Raw genomic sequence first — 7314 nt, forward strand, 5'->3', positions numbered from 1 at the left:
TCTTCCAAGCACTAATGTTTCCAGTCACATCTCAAAAACATGCAGGAAGGTTAAATGACTTCCACTCATGTTTGCCTTAGACTGTGAAAGGGACATTAGATTGCTAGTTCTTCTGAGGGACAGTTAGTAACAAAAATTGGTCATTGCGCTCTGTAAGGAACTGAAAAAAAACTGGTAAAAAGTGCTCTATTAATGCATATTAATGCAAGAGTTCGTAAGCAGTTTTTCCAGTTTTTACATTTTTGTTACTTGGAACATTACAGTAAATGGCCCACATCCAATTACCTTTTTCTACTGAGTTTTTTTTACTAGGTTATATTTTCACACCCTTTCAATATGAAACATTTAACCATCAACAAGCAAAAAAATACTCAAAATCAAAAAAAAATCAAAATCAAAATTTCACCTATCTTTTGGTACTATTTCAAGATAAAAAATGTATCTAGTAGGAGAAAACTCAGGAGAAAAAGTGAATTGCATATGGCCCATTATGCGCACTAGTACATCTCACACCTGAACTGCATAATACAGGCTGGCCCATGTGCAATTCATTTTTATACCTGAGTTTTCTCTTAAGTGAAATTTTCTAATTTGTCAATAAACTGCCTTTAAAACCGCCAGCAAGAAAACAAATACTCAAAATAATTTTGATAGTACTTTTACACCTACTTTTTTGTACTTTTTCCATTTCAAAGTGCTAAAAAGTTATTATATATTGAAGATGAAAACATATCTCCTAGGAGAAAACTTAGGAGAAAAAGTGAATAGTATATTGGCAAAAATGCCCTTTAAACCCCCAGAAAGCAAGAAAATACTCAATAGATTTGATAGTGTGTTTTTTCACCAATTTTTAGGTACTTTTTCAATTGTAAAATGCTGAAAAGTTATTTTAAACAGAAGATGAAAACGATCTCCTAGGAGATAACTCAGGTGAACAAGTTCATTGCTTATGGCCCCTTGTATTTGTGTATTATATAGTAGTTAAAGTGCAAGAACAATTATAATACAATTATAATACTTAAAAAAAACTGACTTTGCACAACATAAAAAAAAAGTTTAACCAATAAAATAAATAAATGACTCTTACTGAAATGAAATGAAGATTAAAACATTTCTATGCATTCTGTACATTATATAGTTATCTGAGGCAGGAGATAGTTCAATGGTCTTACCTTGTGAGGTGGAAGGACTAGGTGCTTGTGGAAATGCGAAGGATGTGTAAAGTGATAGAGCTGAAATGGAAAGAAAAAGAGCGGTATATATAGGATCCTGCAGGTGACAATAAGCGTTACTTGGGTTACCAATTCAGAGATCAAGTGCACGATTTGGTGACAAGCTCAAGTTTCTTACCCAACTAATCAACCTCTTCTGTTTCTAACTATGTGAAATTTACATAACAATTCAATTTAAACACATCCTCAATTGTCAATGTATTTATACTTTGCTATGACACACAAAATAACAGCATTTTACAGTGCTTACAGTGGTTTTATTGCCTAAAAATAGTATTTAGTGGGGCCACAGATTACCATTCAATGAACCAATATAGTTCACCCCTACTAAGCATTTACAGATCGTAACAGAGACACATGACAAGATTAAAACTTTAAATTGGTCTGAAACTCTGACATAACATTCAATAAAAATGTGTTTTTCTACTTTTTATTGTTCATACAGTTATCATATTTGCTTTTGTGCACAAGTAATATTGTCTGTTTACAAATTACAAGTTTCCAAAGTTTTATATATATATATACATATATATTAAAAGCTTCTAATGAGCTGTTCTGAAAGTGTTTTTATTATTTGTTACACACACATGTATCAACATTGGAATGTAAACAAAGATACTGTTATCTCCAGTTTGGATGCGGATTTGAAGTTGAATAGCAGGACAAAGTGCTTTGTTTAACCATTTCAGTGATGTTCTGCAAAAAAAAAAATCGAAGATAGTTGCTTTAAAGCTGTGAGGAATCTTTTAGAGCAAAGTAGAGTAGTGGTAGTAGTAGCTGACTTTCAGACCACTTTAAGGTCCCTTGCACACTTACAGGGTGCGCCAACCCCCCCCTCCCCCGCGCGTTAGGCTTCCCCGCCGTAAGGGCAATGCAAGTCTATGGAGATTTGCACACTTAATGCGGTGCGATGTGGTGTGTCAGATGTATCCAAACTGCCACATTCTCAATGCAAAGTCTGCAGCGCCTTGCTGCAAGATCCATGAGCAGTGCAGTTTCTAGGCTAAAATGCACCCAGGGCGAGGGTGTAAAAATTGCGCCCCCCTCCCCCGAGCAAGGTATGAGTGCCCGCAGTATAGGTTAGCCAGGTCTAGTTGCACTTAGTATAGGTCCCCCCAGTATAGGTAGCCAGGCATAGGTGAGCCAGTATAGTTGCCCCCGCTATAGGTTAGCCAGGTAGGTGCCTCCAGTATAGGTAGCCAGTATAGTTGCCCCCAGTATAGGTTAGATAGGCAGGCGCCCCCGGTATAAGTTAGATAGGTAGGTGCCCCAGTACAGGTTAGCTAGGTGGGTGCCTCTAATATAGATAGCCAGAATAGTTGCCCCCAGCATAGGTTAGATAGGTAGGTGCCCGCAGTATAGGTTATTTAGGTAGGTGCCTGCAATATAGGTAGCCAGTATAGTGGCCACCTGTATAGGCTAGCTAGGTAGGTGCCCCCAATACAGGTTAGATAAGTGCCCCCAGTATAGGTTAGATAGGTAGCTGCCCCCCAGTGTAGGTTAGATAGGTAGCTGCCCCCCAGTGTAGGTTAGATTAGGTAGCTGCCCCCCAGTGTAGGTTAGATAAGTAGCTGCCCCCCAGTGTAGGTTAGATAGGTAGCTGCCCCCTAGTGTAGGTTAGATTAGGTAGGTGCCCCCCAGTGTAGGTTATATTAGGTAGGTGCCCCCCAGTATAGGTTAGATAGGTAGCTGCCCCCCAGCATAGGTTAGATTAGGTAGCTGCCCTCCAGTGTAGGTTAGATTAGGTAGCTGCCCCCCAGTGTAGGTTAGATTAGGTAGGTGCCCCCCAGTGTAGGTTAGATTAGGTAGGTGCCCCCCAGTGTATGTTAGATTAGGTAGGTGCCCCCAGTATAGGTTAGATTAGGTAGGTGCCCCCCAGTGTAGGTTAGATTAGGTAGGTGCCCCCCAGTGTAGGTTAGATTAGGTAGGTGCCCCCCAGTGTAGGTTACATTAGGTAGGTGCCCCCCAGTGTAGGTTAGATTAGGTAGGTGCCCCCCAGTATAGGTTAGATTAGGTAGGTACCCCCCAGTATAGGTTAGATTAGGTAGGTGCCCCCCAGTGTAGGTTAGATTAGGTAGCTGCCCCCCAGTGTAGGTTAGATTAGGTAGGTGCCCCCCAGTGTAGGTTAGATTAGGCAGCTGCCCCCCAGTGTAGGTTAGATTAGGTAGCTGCCCCCCAGTGTAGGTTAGATTAGGTAGCTGCCCCCCAGTGTAGGTTAGATTAGGTAGGTGCCCCCCAGTGTAGGTTAGATTAGGTAGGTGCCCCCCAGTATAGGTTAGATTAGGTAGGTGCCCCCCAATGTAGGTTAGATTAGGTAGGTGCCCCCCAGTGTAGGTTAGATAGGTAGCTGCCCCCCAGTGTATGTTAGATTAGGTAGGTGCCCCCCAGTATAGGTTAGATAGGTAGCTGCCCCCCAGTGTAGGTTAGATTAGGCAGCTGCCCCCCACCGTAGGTTAGATTAGGTAGGTGCCCCCCAGTGTAGGTTAGATTAGGTAGCTGCCCCCCAGTGTAGGTTAGATTAGGTAGCTGCCCCCCAGTGTAGGTTAGATTAGGTAGGTGCCCCCCAGTGTAGGTTAGATTAGGTAGGTGCCCCCCAGTATAGGTTAGATTAGGTAGGTGCCCCTCAATGTAGGTTAGATTAGGTAGGTGCCCCCCAGTGTAGGTTAGATAGGTAGCTGCCCCCCAGTGTATGTTAGATTAGGTAGGTGCCCCCCAGTATAGGTTAGATAGGTAGCTGCCCCCCAGTGTAGGTTAGATTAGGCAGCTGCCCCCCACCGTAGGTTAGATTAGGTAGGTGCCCCCAGGATAGGTTAGATAGCTAGCTGTCCCCTATAATGGAGGGGGGAGCCGGAGCCGCGGAGAGGGCAGCCCGACCTCTCCCTCCCCTCTCCCGGGCCGCCCTCCGTGCTCCCCCCTCAGATGCAGAGCGAGCAGCCAGGAAGCGCTGTTTACAACTCACCTGCCTGGCTCCAAACGCTGCTCTCTCGCCGCTGGTCTGTCTCCTCTCTCTGCATAGATGCGGATACGCACGCTGCCACGCTGCTTCCTGTTTAGCAGGAAGCAGTGTGTGTATCCGCATCTATGCAGAGAGAGGAGATAGACCAGCGGCGAGAGAGCAGCGCTTGGAGCCAGGCAGGTGAGTTGTAAACAGCGCTTCCCGTCTGTTTGCTCTGCATCTGAGGGGGGAGCACGGAGGGCGGCCCGGGAGAGGGAGGGAGAGGTCTTTCTGCCCTCCCTGCGGCTCCGGCTCCCCCCTCCATTATAGCGCCCCCCCTCCCAACAGCGCCCCGGGCGGCGGCACGCCCCGCACGGCCCTAAAAACGGGCATGTCCGTGAGTAAGTGTAAATGAAGGGAGCGTGGTGTGATATGTTGCGCATGCGCTGACCAATGAGAATCCCAGTGATGTACTTCTTGCCCAGCAGAGAGTATGTCACTGAGTGGGGGGCAGCACTATGCATATGACCCTGTTGCCGCACGATGGTGCAGGGTCATATGAAATCTAATGTGCAATCGGCCTTATGCTAACGTTTTGCAGTCTTGTCATGGACTTGCTTATTAACAAGTTACCTGCAAATCATTTGCTTTGATCTGCAGTGTTCAGTACGGTACTGCTAAGCAGAGAAATAACGGTTCATGAGACCAGCACGATTGCAATTAAAATTCATGTTTTAGTCAATTCATTCATGTAGGAAAAATACAGAAAAGGCCGCAACTGACAAATTCGGCCAGGATCATAATATACCAACAACAGTCATAGGTTTCACCAATCACTACAAGCTTCACCATCATAGGAAGTCCTATCTGTGAAGGCTGGATAATGGCAATGCCTAGGAGATTCTCTTGAACCTGTAGCCAGTGTCAAATCATGGAGTTTCATACACTAATTAGCCCCAGCATTAAAGGCAACTGAGCACCTGGACCTGAAAAAGAATAAAATGAACCTCTCCATTATTTACCTATGGGGGAGCTGCATCTCTAACCCCCTATCAGCAGTTTGAAGCTCCTGCTGTGGTGTCATGTGCCTTCAATTGCTGCAATGCATGCTGGGACATCTCCCATCATGCTGTGTGCCGGCCGGGAGTGCTCAACACTGCTGAAAACTTCAAACTGTGGCCATTGCAGACGCTCCTTGGGGAAGATGACGGATCACATATGGTTGGGTAGGGGGCTAGAGGAGCAGCCCCCCCCCAGGTAAGTAATGACGTTCACCCCAACTCTGACCCCCACTGTATTTTATAATTTTTCAAGTCCAGGTGCTTGGGTCACTTTAAAAGAATTCCGAGATGAGAGATATATTGAGGCTGCCATATTTATTTCCTTTTAAACAATACCAGTTGCCTGGCAGTCCTGGACTTGCAGACCTGGGGACCCAATGCTGAAATATGTTGAAAATCTGTGTGTAGTGGAGGGATTTGATCAGATAGATCCCTCTCTGGTCAGATTATGATGTGAGAGGGATGTATCTGATGGCCACATCGACCAGTATATGGTCATGTTTAGTTGATGATGTCCAGTAATGGTTGGTAATGGCAATTACCTCATAATGTTTCCTGTGCATGATTGCTTTTTTTGCCTATTTATTATATAGTCCTATATGTTTTACAACTTGCCGTGTTTCCAGGGAAAGTCAAGAAGAGTTTATCAGCAGAAGGTGAGTTTATCGAGAAATTCAGGTGGCATGAAAAGGGCAAGGGCATGAATTCAGGAAACCGCCCATGTTTTATGCATGCCCTGTATGTCGGTATAAAGTGTTTCTAGTCTAAGTATGAGCCAAGACTGCTGCTACCTATCAAACTGAAGATCTCCAGAACACACCATCGTCTGAAGATTCCTGAAAATAAGCAGAACCAGGAGAGAGTTGGATTATATAGCTCTGCAAAACTGATATGGGTTGTGCTTAATCAATATGCTATAGCTTGTTGACATTTGCTTGTCTTTTTAGGGGCATAAAATGATGATTTGTCTGTTTCCTAACTGTCCTGAACTGATTTACCTTTTTTTTTCCTCACATGAAACGGAATATTTCCAAATAACGTTTGTTTTTAAATTACGCAAGACTAAAAATTAGATACTTACTTTAGAAGAGTGGAGCGTCTGGATCCTCCAGAGGCTCCCTATGTCCTCCTGGAGACAATTGCTGCTGCCCGGGATCACAAGTGGGCTCCTCTTCATGCACGAAAGCAGTCGTACTGCGCCTTCTCAAAACGGCCACGCCTGCACAGTAGTACAAAGCCGCTCATGTGCAATTGTCTTTGGCGTACACAGCGTACCTATCATATGCATGTGCATATCTCTCATATGCATGCTTGTTTTAGGTGTGTGATTCAGACACTTCTAATGCCAGAATGATCAGCAGGACTCCCTGGCAACTAGTATTGTATAAGGAAATAAACATGGCAGTCTTTATATACCTCTTGTTTCAGGTTCCCTTTAAAGGACCACTATCGCGAAAATAGTAAAATTTAAAATATAAGTAAACACATACGAATAAGAAGTACATTTCTTCCAGAGTAAAATGAGCCGTAAATTACGTTTCTCCTATGTTGCTGTCACTTACAGTAGGTAGTAGAAATCTCACAGAGCCGACAGGTTTTGGTTTTGTTTAATTTCAAAAGCACTTAGTTAATGGCAGTTGCTCTGTCCAACTGCCAAAAAAGTGTGCAGCGAGCAGGGAGGCTGGCCAGCATCTTTGTATTAGTTATTTTCATGGGATGTCTTTATAAAGAATAAAAGCCTTGCTGAAAATCCCCCATGAAAAGGACTAGTTAAAAACCTGACACTTTTGTCAGATTTCTACTACCTATTGTTAGTGACAGTAACATAGTAGAAAAGTAAATTATGGCTCCTGTTATTTTGGAAGAAACATACTCCTTATTTGTATATGTTTATATATATAATTTAAATTTTACAATTTTTTGCAATAGTGGTCCTTTACGGATAACCAAAAATGCAAGCAGGCTTACACTATCCATAGATATAAAAGTCTTTGGGTTGTCCATTTATCTAGTGACTGCCGTAGACATTCGAGATTTTTAGGGTGGGCAGGCATGATCTGACAAAGAACAGCTGTCTGTCATGAAC

General features: G+C 43.6%; 1 protein-coding gene across 2 annotated transcripts in view; it reads right to left on the bottom strand.

Annotated features, from left to right (window-relative positions):
* Positions 1-6843, bottom strand: part of LOC137525638 (parvalbumin, thymic CPV3-like) — a 35936-nt gene extending 29093 nt beyond the window's left edge. Inside the window, exons 1-2 of one of the 2 annotated variants that reach the window (XM_068246790.1) lie at positions 6791-6843; positions 1173-1232 (exon numbers count right to left, since the gene is read on the bottom strand). The gene's annotated coding sequence lies outside the window, so the exon portion shown is untranslated. Of the gene's footprint in view, positions 1-1172; positions 1270-6790 lie in introns of both variants that reach the window. The other variant, XM_068246791.1, reaches the window with a different exon arrangement.
* Between the last annotated feature and the right edge of the window lie 471 nt (positions 6844-7314).

This window comes from Hyperolius riggenbachi, chromosome 7 (genome assembly GCF_040937935.1).
Source record: "Hyperolius riggenbachi isolate aHypRig1 chromosome 7, aHypRig1.pri, whole genome shotgun sequence".
Taxonomy (NCBI): domain Eukaryota; kingdom Metazoa; phylum Chordata; class Amphibia; order Anura; family Hyperoliidae; genus Hyperolius; species Hyperolius riggenbachi.